The following is a 15,508-nucleotide window of genomic DNA, read 5'->3' as shown; positions in this document are numbered from 1 at the left end:
CTGAGGGTTCCTGGAGGGGGGGGTAGGGATGGGGTGGCTGGGGGATGGACCCTGGGGAGGGCACGTGCTGTGAAGTGTGTGAGACTGATGACTCAGACCTGCGCCCCGGACCGAATACTGCATTATGTGTTAATGGTAAGTAGAGTCCAGAAGGTAATCCCCCAGTTTAGCTCTTGTTCCTCCTCTCCCTCGGCCCTCCCTGCCCGGTACTTCTGTGGGTATGTTAGTCCCCCCGTGTTTGCTGTAGGATGAGTTAGTGTTTTTGAAAATAGAGATACGTGCCATTACTATCTTTCCATTTATTTTTAAGTGCTTTGTGTCCAGTATGGCACTAGGCAGAAGGGATTATAATAATGAGCCATATGTGTCTTTACAAGAGTTCACATTTAATGGAGACAAAAATAACTACAAATTTTAGTAAGTATAATGATGGCAATAATAACCAAATTCAGAAGATAACGAAATCACCGTTAGTAGAGGTAGAGTTCTTCTGAACAGGGTGTAGAAAGCCGCAAGAGACTGTCACTTCTAACTTCACAAGGAAAACTCGAGAATCTATAAAGTTGCAGATTTTCTTGAGCATGTCACCTGAGGTAGGGGGACAAAGCAAACTGAATCCCAAAGAGTGATAAGCCCCCCAACAGGCGATGGGACACGCACACGTTTCATTTCAGAAAGAGCACAAAAGACACAAGCGGCCACCATACAGGCAGCTAACCACAATCTAGAATGCGGAATTCCTAAAGGAATTTAAGAATTTGGGATAGCTGAGAGTGTCAAATAAGGGGACTTAACACACACACACACACACTTCTTTCCCAGTGGCCTACAACAAGGGAGGGCTCATAAGAAACCCTGAGGCAGGGATGCCTGGGTGGCTCAGTTGGTTAAGCCACTGCCTTCGGCTCAGGTTCTGAGCCCAGGGTCCTGGGATTGAGTCCTGCATGGGGCTCTTTGCTCAGCAGAAAACCTGCCTCTACCTGCCACTCTGCCGGCTTGTGTTTTCTCTCTCTCTCTCTGACAAATAAATAAATAGAATCTTAAAAGAAAGAAGGAAAGAAAGAAACCCCGAGGCAGGGCAGGGGACCAGAAAGTCCCTGTCAGTGGTTCAGGCTTGCAGGAGGTAATTGGCTACTGCTGAGGGACAGGTGGATAGGAGACCCTGCCCACTGCCCCAGACCCTTTTCTTGAAGGGTGCACCAAATCATCACCCCCACCAGGGTAAAAATCTATTATTTCTAGGGAAGGAATAAAGACAAAATCCATTTACCTCTGGGGAGTAGGAAATGTTCTGCTTTTGAACACAGGCAAAGAACCATTACTGCTGGAGGAGTGCCAATGCCTTCAACCTTGGCGGAGTGGCAGAAAAATCTGGGCCCAGGATCCCACACGGATAATGAGACGATCTGCCATGGTGGGGTGGGCATGAAATTCACACAACAGTACAATCTTTAAGTGTACACAGAACATTCACCAAGGTAGAGATTATTCTAGGCTGTAAAGCAAACTTTGATAAATATAAAAAAAAAACACTTGATGTCATATGAAGTTTGTCCTCTGACCCTAACAATTAAACTAGTAAAAGCCAGTAACAGAAAGATATCTGGGAAATCCCAAATAACTTCCCATGAGAGAAATTAAGGAGGTAAATGAGTAAATGGAGACAAATACCATGTTTGAAGAATGAAAGACTCAAGATGTTAATATGGCAATTCTCCCCAGATCGATCTTTAGTCAGTGGAATCCCATTCAAAATCCTAGCAGGCTTTTCATTAGAAATTTATCAGCTGGTTCTAAAATGTATATGGAAATCCACAGAATCTAGATAGCCAAAACAATTCTGTAAAGGAACAAAATTGGAGGATTCAAATTACCTGATTTCAAGACTTCGTCTAAAGCTACAGTAACCAAGAGTGTGGCAACTGTGTTAGGATCAACATTAGGATCCCTTGAACAGAACAGTGACTCAGACTGACCCACACTGGCGCACTTGGCAGGTTCATTCGGTAGAGCATGCAACTCTTGACCTTGGGGCTGTGAATTCAAGCCCCACACTGGGTATAGAGATTATTAAAAATAAATTTTAAAAAACTGATCTACACACGTATGTTGGACTGATTTTGAACAAGACACAAAGATAATTCAGTGGAGGACAGTCTTTTCAACAAATAGTCTTAGAACATTTTGACATCCACATGCAAAAAAGTGAATCTTGAACCTTCTCTCACACCATGTGCAAAAATTACGTCAAAATGAATCAGAGGGAGCGCCTGGGTGGCTCAGTGGGCTAAGCCTCTGCCTTCGGCTCAGGTCATGGTCTCAGGGTCCCGGGATCGAGCCCCGCGTCGGGCTCTCTGCTCCGCGGGGAGCCTGCTTCCCCCGTGCCTCTCTGCCTGCCTTTCTGCCTACTTGTGATCTCTGTCTGTCAAATAAATAAAGAAAAGCTTTAAAAAGACAAAATCAGATCCAGAAGAGCTACTGCTTTCAGTTTAACTATAGACGTTGGAAGAGACCTTTGCTCCAGCTCAGCAGGCGGAGTCGCTGCCTCAGACTTCGTTCTGTTTGGGTCTTCAGTTGGCTGGGTGAGACCCACCTACGGGAAGGAGGGCTCTCGGCTTTCCAGGGCGTCCCAGTCAAGGTGAGTTTCCTCCAGAAACAGCCGCAGACACCCCCAGGATGATGTCTGAGCCCCGCGGGGCCACCTGCGACCCCGTCAAGCTGACAAGGCATTACCCGTCACAGCCGCGCTCCGGAAAGGGCGACACTGGTGGGCAGAAGTCGGGTCGGGGGCGGTGAGAGCAGGGCAGGTCGGGGAGCACTAAGGGCTCGGAGGGCGATCCGCGAGAGGGGGTGGAACACGCTGTATTTTCAGCCGGTGGTGGTTGCACAACGATAAACCTTTGTCAGAACATGTCCGCTGAGTCCAGATCGAAGGAGGAAAACGATCTCTCCGTAGGGTTCGTTCGGGGCGGGAAGGGCTTTCACGGAGAGGAGCGGGACGGGCAGAGTCGTCGGGCGGGACCGAAGGCCGTGGGCACAGAAGCGGGTGAGCACAAGCCGAGACCCAAGGGACCAGACGGAGGCCACTTAAGACCGGCCGAGGCGCTTCTAGTCCTCTCTTAAGGAAGACAAAACTCTGATGCAGTGAGAAACGGGGAGAAGTGAGCGTCGGGAACGGATCTGACTTCCCGGTGTGCGCGCGTGTCAGCCGCAGCGGGGGGACGGGCGCAGGGCGCTGGGAGGGGACCAGGGCCGCAGCGCTGCCCGCCAAGAAAACTAGACTCGGAAAGTGTTTCGAAGGCTGGAGTTTACCGGACGTCCCGATGCGTTCACAGTGAGGAACGGAGGAAACGGGGGATCGAGGAGGCTGTTTGGGGTTTTGCCTCCCCAGGTAGGGAGGTGTCGGCGCAGACAGACGGAGAGCCGGGTTGGGGGGTGACCGTGTGAGCGAGCGGGCTCTGGAACGGCCGTGGGCCGTCTGCGGGGGCAGCGGGGGTGTCTTCACTGGGGGGTGCAGTGTGTGGTGCAGGAGATGTCTGACCCGAAGAAAGAAGCTGGTCACGCGTCACACTGAAGGTCACAGCCGTGAGTGGGAGCGCCTCGAGAATTCTTTAAGGACATGAAGGCGTTGACGGGAGCCCTGAGCGGAGAGGAAAGAGAGACCCGCCGGCGGGTAGGGAGACACCAGAAGAATGTGTCATGGAAGCCCGGAGAAGAGTACAGTGTTCTACAAGAGGAGTTGTGGGGCGCCCGGTGGCACAGTCAGTGGGTTGTGGAGTCCGACTCTCGGTTTCGGCTCAGGTGCTGATCTCAGCGTCATGGGTTCAAGCCCCGCGTCGGGGCGGGGGGGGGGGCTGCGCTCAGCAGGGAGTCTGCTTGAGATCGCCCTCTCCCTCCCCACTGCTCCCTCTCTCTCTCTCAAACAAGTACATCTTTTAAAAATATATAAAAAAGGAGTTGTCACCCGTGTTGAATACTTTATATTTTTTTAAGATTTTACTTATTTATACGACAGAGAGAGCACAAGCAGGCGTGCGGCGGGCAGAGGGAGAGGGAGAAGGCGGCTTACCACAGAGCAGGGAGCCCGACGTGGGGCTCATGCCAGGTCGCTGGGATGGTGACTTGAGCCGAGGGCAGACGCTGCACCGACTGAGCCGCCCGTGGCCTCCGACCGCGTCGATGTTTCAAGGTGAGACGACAGAGTCTCTCTCGGCGGCGAGTGTGGTGACGGCAGGAGCCACGTGGGGCCCGGGAAGCCCGTGGAGCTGTAACAGGCCTGGGCCCGCGGCTGGCCGTGGGGACGGTGCGGGGATCAGAAGCTGCTTCGGGGGCGGGGGCCCCGGGGAGACGTAAAGCTCCTGCGCCGCTGCGGGTCCGCCGGTTCCCCCAGGGCCTCCGGGAAGAGCTGTTCCCGGGTCTGTCCAAACTGGGCTCCGGAGACGGGACAGCCTCGTTTCTTCTCTTGCACGGTAACCACGAGCTCCCCTCGGGCGTTCCCAGGACACACGCTCTTTCTGCCACGCTCCCGGGAGCGCACACTTGGGACCGCTGGGGTGACATCGTCACGTGAGCGTCACACCCGTCCTTGTTTCCACCGCGGAGTCGCCTGCTAACCGCACGGTCCGCGCTGCTCCTCGAAAACCTGCCTGTCCCGGCGGCGCCTCCAGTAGACACCCTTGGGGGGAGCGGGTTTTCCTCGTTGTGATGTATTTCGGGCCCCGGAAGAGGAAGCACCTGGCTGGCTTTGAAGGCTGGACCTGGTTAGGGTGACAGGCCTCCGGCGGGCGTGACACCTGAACCCAGCACAGACAGAAACTCGAGTCCATCACGGCAAGTCCCCCTCTGGCCGCATCTGGATGCTCTCCGAAGCAGAGCTCGTCCCGAGACAAGCCCCAGGAGGCAGGCAGTTTGGAGGGTGATCTCAGGAGGAACAAGGCAGAAAGTGGGGAAGAGACAAAGGAGAGGAGGCAGAAAGGTGGGGTACCGCGCGCGGGGTCCTGCTGGGATCACCTGCGCCTACCCTTGCCGGAGGCTCCTGGGACGGTGTGCACCTGCCTCGCACTCTCCTGCAGGAGGAGGGGAGGCTGGGCCGTGTATAACCCCGTCCCGTTTACTCCCTCATCACCCCCCAATACACACACACGCATGCACGCACACAAGAAGGTGCTTCAGGATGTCCCCCGCAGGCACAGGTGCACTCGGGTAGGTCAGGGGGTGTGAGGTGGGCGTCATGACGCCGCCCACGTTACAGCCTCCTCATTTGTGTATCGCAAAAGGTATTGCCCTGCAGCGATGACCAGAGCGTCTTGTTCCTATCGTCCCCGGTTCTGTGCACTCCTGAACACGGGTGGTTTCCTTGGTTCCTGTCCACACACCTCTCCCTTCACCAGCGAGCCGGACTGTGCTCGACGGAGGGCCTGCAGGGTGGACGGAATTCCCGAAGACTGGTAATTAGGCATGAAGCCATCACTCCTCCGTAGCCATTCCAACCTTTCCGTGACATGCCTCTCCCCAAGGGCTTTTGGAAAAATTATCTAAACTCTCACACCGTTGCGAAAATCACGTGAATACACAAAGCGCTCTAGCGCTTGGAGAAGACAGCTGGGGTGGGGCGGGCAGGCCCCTGGGTGGCTCAGTCCGTTAAGCGTCTGCCTGAGGCTCAGGTCATGATCCCGGAGTCCTAGGGTCAAGCCTTGCGTTGGGTTCCCTGCTCAGCGTAGAGTCGGCTTCTCTCTCTGCTCCTTGTGCGGCCTGTGCTGTCTCTCATAGAAATAAAGAAAAAAGTCAGCTGGCAGGTGTCTGTTTTTCCTTAAGCCTGGGGTCCTCAGGGGATCACAGTCAAGGGCTGAACTGGTCTTCATAAGCCCCCTCCAGTTTTAGGTAACTTTTCTGCATGTGGGCACGTGGAGCGAGGCTCTATGGCCATCATATGCTCAAAAGGTCTGTGACGCCAAAACAGAGTAAGAACCACGGGGCTGGCTGGTTGATCAAGGACCCTTTCCGCTGTATATATTAACTCCCGTGGAAGGTTCAGGACAAGGCAAGAGACTCACTGGAAAGAGAGAGGAAATCTGGCTGCCCAGACGAATCCCCACGGGGTGGCACAACCCTCAGGGGTCCTCCACCGTTGGGTCCCGGGTCCCGGGTCAAAGCTGGGACCACACAGAGGACTGACGTCTTGCCAGAGGCGGGCTTCAGCGGAGGAGGCTGTTGGGGACGCAAAAGATCAGAACGACGGAATAGAGTTCGGGATTCGCACGGCCCCAGGCTCTCACAGTCGTGATGGGGCCGTGCCCGCCTCAGGTGGGACCCCGGCGCCCCAACCATCTTGCCTGCTCGTGCGTAACTGGGGTTTGTCAGCAGCGCCTTAGGCTCGAGGACTAACGGGTCTGAGCCTTGCCTCTCCTGCCCTCCCTCCCTCTTAAGACATTCAGTCTTGGTATCTCCTAAGGTCTTTTTCTTTGAAATCCAAGAATGTGTGTCTCCACTCCCGTTATTTCTATGTTGATTTCATGCATCAGTGCTCATGGGACCACCCTGTTTCCTGCTCCCTGAATACAGACGCCTTCTGGACTCCGAAAACCATTTTTAGACCTCGCTGAAGGAAGGATGCGATTTCACAAGGCGTGCATAAAACTTCATCCAAAGCCGCCTGCTTGTCCACCTTGGCTAGACAGATGTGCAGAAAAGCTGTGCAGGGGTGCGCCACGCAGCCTGGAGGGCCCGTTTGCTTCTGCGTGGCGCAGGGGCAGTCAGAATGGCTGACAGCAAGCCACCTGGGCAGTGACTGGAGTAGGTTATTGAGCACCTGCTATGTGTCCCAGGCACCGTGCTTGGTGCTGGAGATGCAAAGAGAAGTAAGGCCGGGTCCGTGCCCTGCAGGGACCTTTGCGTGAGCGGGAGAAACAGCAGATGAACCACCGGAACCTATTGTCACGTTAGGGTAGCGGTAAGAGTAAGGTGGCTGTGTGTTGGGGGAAGAGAAGGGGACGAGGACGGAAAGACAGTAGGTGTTTTCTAGGAGGACAAGGTGAGGAATGAGTTCAGGAACTACCTTTTCTTATGCTCGGAGGCTGGGGTGTGCGAGCCAAAGGGGAGAGATGAATGCGAAAAGGAAGGTGTGCGTTGTGGAGGTCCGTCGCGGTTCATTTGCAGGTGGTGCGGACCCACACGAGTCGGCTTCCTGGGGCTGCTGGCGCAAATTACGGCACACTTGGTGGCTTGAAACGCCAGAAATTCACTCTCACAGTTCTGGAGGCCAGAAGGCTTGCGCTCGAGGTGTTGGCAGGGCTGCGCCCCTGCGGGGCCTTGAGGGGAGAATTCTTTCTCTGCCTCTCCCAGCTTCCAGCACTCCTTGGCTTGTCTCTGCCTCCGAGGTCACGTTACCATCTCCTCTTTCGCTGTGTACGTCTCTCTCTGCCTCCTGCTTACAGGGATGCGGATGACGGCCGGGGCACCGCCTGGCTCCATCGGGGTTATCTCTCCATCTCAAGATTCTTAATCACATGGGCACAAGACCTTTTCTTTTCTGAAGTTGGAACTTTTATAAGGAATCTCTCGTTGAACTTTCAGGAGCCTCTCCAGGCCAGCTACCTGCCATCAGACATGCCTGCGATACCTATAGATTTGGGCAGATTTCTCCTCCTGAGGGCCCTGCACCTGCCAGGAAGTGACATTCTTCACTCACCTGGTGAGGCTGCTGGGAACTCTGTAAGGCATCAGGCCAACAGTTCCAAGGGGCGTTAGGACTCCAGGTTTCCTAAAGCCAGCCTCCATTCCTTGAAGCTGTCTGGTCATATCTGAGTCTACGCATGTCTTTCTCAAATAGGACATTCCAGTCTAAGTCTTGGTAAAATAACCAATGTTTCCAATAGTGTCCTTTTACAAGGAGAACAGTTTCCTATTGAACTTATGCAAATGACTGATTGCCATGGAAGAATACTTACTGAGACCGTTTGAGTTTCAGAAGGTTCACATAGAAAAGTTGAATGCTTTGATTTGTTTATAAACGAATATTTTTACATTTCTGTAAGTCACAGATATCTTAAGAAAAAGTTCCCTTAGTCTGAAAGAGCAAACATGAGAGAACCAGCAATGATTAAACAAGGGTCACAACAGTACGATCTTTTAGCTCCTTTAGTCCCATGTTACTGATTCATGTTCCGTTTGAAGGCAGCTTTTACTTAGTTCCGAAAGTTCTTACTCATTTCGGTTCTGATCTTAAAGATATTCAATACCTGTATTGTCCTAAAGGTCCTTTATATGAACCTCCTTGAAGATGAAACTTATTTTGCAAGACAGTAAGAACAATTATAAGTGGCAAAAAAATTCAGAAATGAACACAGTTAGCGATCTGATAGGAGAGTTCACTATGATACGACTGACAAGGAAACTCAGTTATCCTGTGATACATACACTTCAATAGCCAGAATCGGAAGGTTCCATACCCAACAAGCAAGCCTAATTAGTCAACAAGACTTCGTTCATGATTTAAATCTTGGGGAAGTTTGTTAAAACCTTAGAACGTTTTAAAGCACACCCCTAAATAGGATTAGGGATGTTAAAGACCCGATAAAGGCAAGACAGAGAAACTGATTTTTCTAGGCAAGCAGAGAGAAAACAACTATTTGTATTTTCTTATCAAGGGCCGACCAGCAATTGGAGAATAGTTTTGTCTTTTTGAACAGAGAGAAAGCAGACTTTCAATCTTATACCAATGCACTTTAAAATCCATTCATTTCAACCTTGGTCCATCCCGACTGCATCTAAAATTCTGTTCTAAAGTTTTCCCTCCATAAACCTTCCACAATTTTTTCTTTGCATTCAGATTTTGTCCCCACTCATTTTTTCCCAAACAACCATCTCATCTGGGACAAAATTACCTTTTTTAAACCTTCAACAACAATGCATTCCCATTTCTTGCCTTTCTTACCTATCTCCTACTTTTCCACACACAGAGCTGTTTTCCTTATTTCCACCCGTCTTGGTTACAGTTGGCAGAACCTTGCACTCCTTAGAAACCTTCATCTCCAGTGAAGACTGAGGAGTAACCAGCTGTGAACCGTTACACCAGAATTCTTTAGATGGCAAATTTGTGACTCGGTTAAGCACAAAACACGTTTACCAACAGACTTAAATATCCTTAGTTTCTTTACAGTAAGAAGTCAAAAGCACAAACCTATGTCCGGTAATTAAGGACTTACACTTTATCCTATTTGGAAAAGACCTAGATGTCCAATGAATTCAATTCCATTTATCATCGAAGCAAAACTTTGAAGCTTTAGTTTACCAAAGACTTTGAGAGCTATCTGAACGATCGCCCGGGGAAGCCTCAAGACGGTTAACCATCCGCGTCGTCATCTTTTTGCCAACAAATTGCACCAGACATAGCACGAGGTCATCTGACCCTCAGTCAGGGGCTCTCGCCCACCCTGGGTGCTCTCTCCCTGTATCACTGGCGCAGAGACAGACAAAGGGTGGGTGTCCCTGCAGAGGAGAGACCCGGCCAATGCCCACCTGTCCGCCCTCCCCGAGGAGACCTGCGTGCCTCTTGGCCACCGCGAGTCCATATAAACCCCAGACTGGCGCCTCAAGGGCTCGCCTTAGACCCTATGAGGTCACCCCGGAGATAGGTCAGGGCTCACTCGCACTCTGTAGGCTTCTGTCTTCCAGTACAAGTTTCCCTCATCAGTTCTCCAGTTTCCCACATTGCGGCAGATCTTAACAAGACAACAACGCAGTAGACTGCCGTTCACAAAGGCCCCAGGGGACTGTGTCTAGCCAGGGTGGCACCTGGGGGCAGGTTCAAGGAGGGACTCAGGAGTCCGACTGCGGGATGCCAAGCCTCAGGCTCCTCACCTGTGAGAGCGGGATAATCCCAACGGGGCCAGCGCTTCCGGATGGAGGGCAGGGGTGAGCGAAGTATGACACCGGCCAGGGCAGTGGGGCATGGGCAGTACTGCAGAAAGTACGCGGGATCGGACGCGCTCCGGAGCACAGATGACTCCAACACGGAGCGATGGGGCCGTTGCATCCCTTGGCCCCTGACCCGGCTTGGCAAACCAGTGGCCTGAAAGACAAGCGTGGGGTGTGACCCTCCCAGAATTCTGGGTTCTCAGTGGGATGTTTTAGCCGCATTCAAATGCAGAAATCACCTACAGGTGATGTGCCCTGAGAGTTTCAGAGTCTGCTGGTGACGGTGACGTTAGACTTGGAACTTCATATGCATTTAGCAGGAACGATACATTTTTCATTTTATTTTTATTTTTTCAAAAAATCGTCTTTAAAAGATTTTATTTATATATTTGACAGAAAGAGAGAGAGCGTGCCCGTGCACATGGGCAGCGGGAGTGGCAGGCTCCCAGCTCAGCGGGATCGTGGGGCTTGAACCCAACGCCCTGGGATCATGACCTGAGCGGGAGGCAGACACTTCATGAGCCACCCGGGCACCCCTGAATTTTTCATTTTAAGGCACAGTGTTTCCGGTCTATCAGCACATATGAGTTTAGCAATTTTGTGCCAATGATGATGCTTGAGTGAGTGTGTCAGGGGACCGGGCTGGAAAGTCCATTTGGCCCCGTTTAAAGGGCCCTGAGTGACAGAGGAGGCCTGCGGACGGGACGGGGGAGGCAGTGAGAGGCCCGCAGGGGGCTGTAGCAGGGGCGTGAACCGCTGCACGCGGCGCAGGAAGGTGACCCCAGCTGTGGCAGGGGCTGTCTGGGTTTGAGGGAGAAGCACGACCGAGGCAGGGTGAGGTGACCGAGACGGAAGCTGGGGGACCGAGGGGGAGGAAGACCCGCAGGCGCTCTGCCCTCGGAGAACTGGTGTGCGGCAGGGCAGGGTCCCGGGGCAGGTGACAGAGCCGGATCGACACAGCTCGGGAGCGATCGGCAGGCAGGGTCACTGGAGGTTTTTCTCGCCCTGGCGGTGGGTGTCAGAGCCACCCGGCCGGCCTGGGGAGGAGTGAGTCCCGGAATGTTTGTGGGGACTGGGGGTCCTGGGGGGTCCCTGGAGATGGCGGGGCTCCGCTCCTATTCCTGGGAGAAGAGTCGACCTTCCGCGGTCACTCTTAACGGAGGGGGCCGCCTGGCCAGGACCGGGCTGTGGCAACCGGGAGTGGCCACAAGTGCCCGAGGGGTTGGGGGAGGGTGACTGTCCAGCCCCTGAAGGGCGGCTCAGAGGAGGGGTGGGGGTGGGAAGGGTCCCTCCACAGCCACGGTGTAGAGGCCAAAGCACCTCGGACTGATGAGCCCGGAGCTGAAACAGAGAATCCGGACATGGGAGGGGAGCGCCAGGAGACGGGAGGAAGCACGTGCCCGTCTGCTTGGGGCCCCAAGCCAGTGCCTGGTCTTCTCACCCCTCCCTCCCCGTCGCTGTGACAACGGTCTCCTCCCTCCGGTCCTCACTTAGCACAGGCCCCTGCAGACCAAGCTGTTGGTTCAAAGCCCTCCAGGCCACCCTCCCTTCCCCGCCTTCTCTTTCCTTCCTTTCCTGTCTTCTTCCTCTTCTACTTTTCCTCACCCTCATTTTCCTTCAAAAAATAATTTATTGAGGTGAAATTTACATAACACAAAGTTAACCATCTCAAAGTGGACAATTCAGTTGCATTTATTACATTCACAATGTTGTACACCGCCGTCTCCACCTTGTTCCAAAATACTTTCCTCTTTTTTTAAAGACTTTATGTATTTATTTGATAGAGAGAGAGCACGCGAGAGCACAAACAGGCAGAGCAGCAGGCAGAGGAAGAGGGAGAAGCAGGCTCCCGGCTGAGCAGGGAGCCCGACTCAGGACCCGATCTCAGAACCCTGGGATCACGACCAGAGTCTAACACAGAGTCTTAACGACTGAGGCCCCCAGGCGTCCCATTCCAAAAATTCTTTCATCTCCTTGACCGGTGTCTCGCCAGTCCCCCCTCCCCCAGACCCATCAATCGGCTTTCTGTTTCCAAGGATTTATCTATTCTAGATATTTCATACAGAAGGAATCATATAATATGTAACCTTTTGTGTCTATACTTATTTTGAAGAGCAGGTGCATTCATGAGGTTCATAACTGAGAATTCAGTAGATAAGAGTGAAAAGTTCTCTGCTCCATGGTCACCTAGTTTCCCTCCCTGGAGGTAAACGGTAACTTCCGTAGTTTTGTTTGTTTATTCTTGTTTTTGTCTTTCTATCCTCCCAGATACATTTTATGCATATATAAATATAGGTATGTAAATATAGGTATGTCTGCACACATGTTCTATCTCTCATATATCTGTCGTCTGCCTGTCTGTTTGGATCTGATTTTTTTTTTCTCTCCTAGCAGTGTGTCTTGGAGATAGCTTCATATCAATATATAAAGAGCTTCCTCCTCCTTCTCTTTCTAATGATTGCTTTGTCTTCTCGTGAATGCATGTATCATCATTTATGTAACCATTCCTCCCAGCCAGTGGACTTTTGGGTTGTTTCCAATCTTTTGGATTTATAAACAATGTCTCAGTGGGTCACCTTGTACATTGGCCAATGTATCTGTAGATAAATTAGGAGTCTGATATTCTGGGTTCAAAATTAGACACATTTAGGCAAGATCAGAGTGGATTCCTGTCACATCATATAATAAATAACACTCGTGGGTTGGGAAATATGCATTAGACATTGTGCTAAGTGTTTTTAAAGCAGCTTTTGCAATATAATTTATATACCATAAAATTCACTCATTTAAAGCATACAATTCAGTGTTTTTTAGTATTTTGACAGTAGTGCAATCATCACCACAATTGATTTTAGAACATTTCATCACCCCAAAAGAAACCCTCTACCCATTAGCCATCACTTCCATGCTTCTCTGCCCCCAACCTGTGGAAACCACTCATCTACTTTTTGTCTCTGGATTTGCCCCTGTGGACATCTCATACAGATGAAATCATACAATACGCGGTCTTTTACGTGTGGCTGCTTTCACTTAACAGGGAGTTTTCAAGGCTCATCCATCTTGTAGCATGTGTTATTACTCCATTCCTTTTTATTGCAGAAAATCCCTGTATTTTTTTTTAAAGATTTTATTTATTTATTTGACAGACGAGATCACAAGCAGGCAGAGAGGCAGGCAGAGAGAGAGGGGGGAAGCAGGCTCCCCACGGAGCAGAGAGCGCGATGCGGGGCTCGATCCCAGGACCCTGAGATCATGGCCTGTGCCGAAGGCAGTGGTTTAACCCATTGAGCCACCCAAGCGCCCCTTGAAAATCCCTGTATTTTTATATGTTGAATTAAAAGCTGTAAATCAAGCCAAACATTTGTTAAATAAATTATATTTGATCTTCCCACTTTGACAAATAGGTGTAAAGTTATGGCTTTTATATGACTAAACATTGGCAAAATATCAAAGTTGATTAAATCTGGGTCTCCTTGGTGGCTCAGTTGGTTAAGCGTCTGCTTTCAGCTCAGGTCATTCCTGGGGTTGAGTCCCTCATCAGGCTCCTTGCTCAGCGAGGAAGCTGCTTCTCCCGCTGCCTGCCAGTCCCCCTGTTTGCTCAGTCTCTCTCTCTCTCTATCTCTCTGACGAATACATAAATTAAATATTTGAAAAAAATAAAAAGGCTACATTTCTTAAAATAATAACTAAATTCAATTATTATTACAAAATTAGAATATATTATAGTAATATAAATTCAATTCCAAAATAAAAGTTACTTTTTATGTTTTCAAGAGCTATTTTTCTTTTTTAAAAGATTTTATTTATTTGCGAGAGAGTGAGAGAATGAGTAGCAAGGGAGTGAGGGGGAGGAGTACCAGAGGGAGTAGCAGTTTAACCGGGAGCCCGATGGGGGGCTCCATCCCAGGACCCTGGGATCATGATCGGAGCCCCCCAGGTGCCCCTCAAGAGCTATTTTTCTAAAATATTCAAAATCATCTACAAAAGTTAAAGGAAAGACATATAATTTATAATGAACATGTGAATATTAAATTTCAAGTATTTGCAGTTAAAATTTTTCCTTGACTTTTTGAAAATGTAATAAAATTTTGTTAAATAGGATCATGAAAAGCTATTTGTGAGTTGTGTTCCGTGTCTTTGACTTAGTGCCATGTTTCGTGTTTTCGTGCCTAGACGTACACCTGGACCCGCGAGAGAGCGATATGAGTGGTTTGTGGAGGAGAAGTAACCCTTCGCCTCCATGACAACTGTCGCATTTACCACACTAAGTTTTGGGGAGCCCCTCTGGAACTTTATGTTAGAGAAACAGGAAAATGGAGCCTTGGTGCTGCGGGAACTGCTGCTGTTACCCGAGGGTCTCCGGCGGTCGAGGCGCCCCGGCGGAGGGATGTGACCGGGGCTTTGTCTCCTACCGCAGCACCTGCGCGGCTCCCACCCCACGACCCTCAGCGTGTCCGCCCCGGCGGTGGCACGAGCCACGACCCCCACGCGTTCCCATGCGTTGCGTTCCGAGGACAGGGGCCAGGGGACGTGGAGAAGCCGGGCCCTGAGGTCTAAACGGTGTTCCTCGGGAGAGGGGGTCCCCTCGTGCTGGTGCCCGATCTCAAGGAACAGAAGAGCCGCGGGTCCCTTCACACGGTCGCGTGTCCGTGTCCGGTCGCGTGTCCGTGTCCGGTCGCGTGTCCGTGTCCCGTGCGGCCGAGAGGGGGGCCCGCCCGCCGGCTCTGACGTCCGGGGGCGCTGGGAGGCCGGGGCGGCGGTGCTGCCGGAAGGTCCTTCCCCGGTGACGAGGGCCGGCGCCTGACGGGCCCAGTCCGGGGAGTGTGAGACGCGGTCTCTGGGCTGTGAGTTCGAGTCCCATGCCCGGTGGACACATGAATTAAAAATAAAATGTTAGAACAAACGAACAACCTCCCGTACTGTGATGAAGTCAGGGGGCGGCCGTGGACGGGGAGAGCAGGCCGGGTGTCGCGCTCTGCGGACAGAAACGGGCCTCCCTCGCCGACGTGGGCCGCGGGGCCGTTTTCAGGGTCGCCCTCCGGGCCCATCGGTCTGTTCTGTGCGCAACGGCAGAAGCGGACACTCGTTCACTCATTCATTCCCTCCCTGAACGGCACTTCTGGGCGCTGTTGGCAGGGGCCCTTCTGGGCCGGCAGAGCCGGAGAGCGACCGGACCGGGAGGGCTCGGAGCTGCGGGGACAGACGTGAGCGCGGCTCACGGGACGCGCTGGTGTTAAGGCGCTGCGGGAGCGCAGAGGGCGGCGCGCGCCACGTCGGGGTGGACGGCGCGGAGGGGCCGAGCCACCGCGGCTCCGCAGACGCCGCAGACCCGGCCGTGGTCCGGCCCCGCGCGCAGACGGCCACCCGCCGAGCTCTCGGGGGGGGGGGGGTCCTCGCCGGGTCCATCCTACAGACGCGAAGACCGAGGACCAGCAGGTCAGGGGCATGTTCCGCGCCGCCCGGTGGGGAGGCCGGTGCCACGGGCCCAGCCCCTGGTCTCCCTGACCGCGCCGTGGACGAGCGTCAGCCCCGTCTCGGCGCTCGAGGCGCCCCGAAGGACGCGGGCGCGACGCGGGGTCATCCTCAGGGGAAG

The sequence above is a fragment of the Martes martes genome, assembly GCF_963455335.1.
Source record: "Martes martes genome assembly, chromosome: 15".
NCBI classification, from domain to species: Eukaryota; Metazoa; Chordata; class Mammalia; order Carnivora; family Mustelidae; genus Martes; species Martes martes.
The sequence above is the reverse complement of the archived record's forward strand: the minus strand, read 5'-3'. Positions refer to the sequence as shown.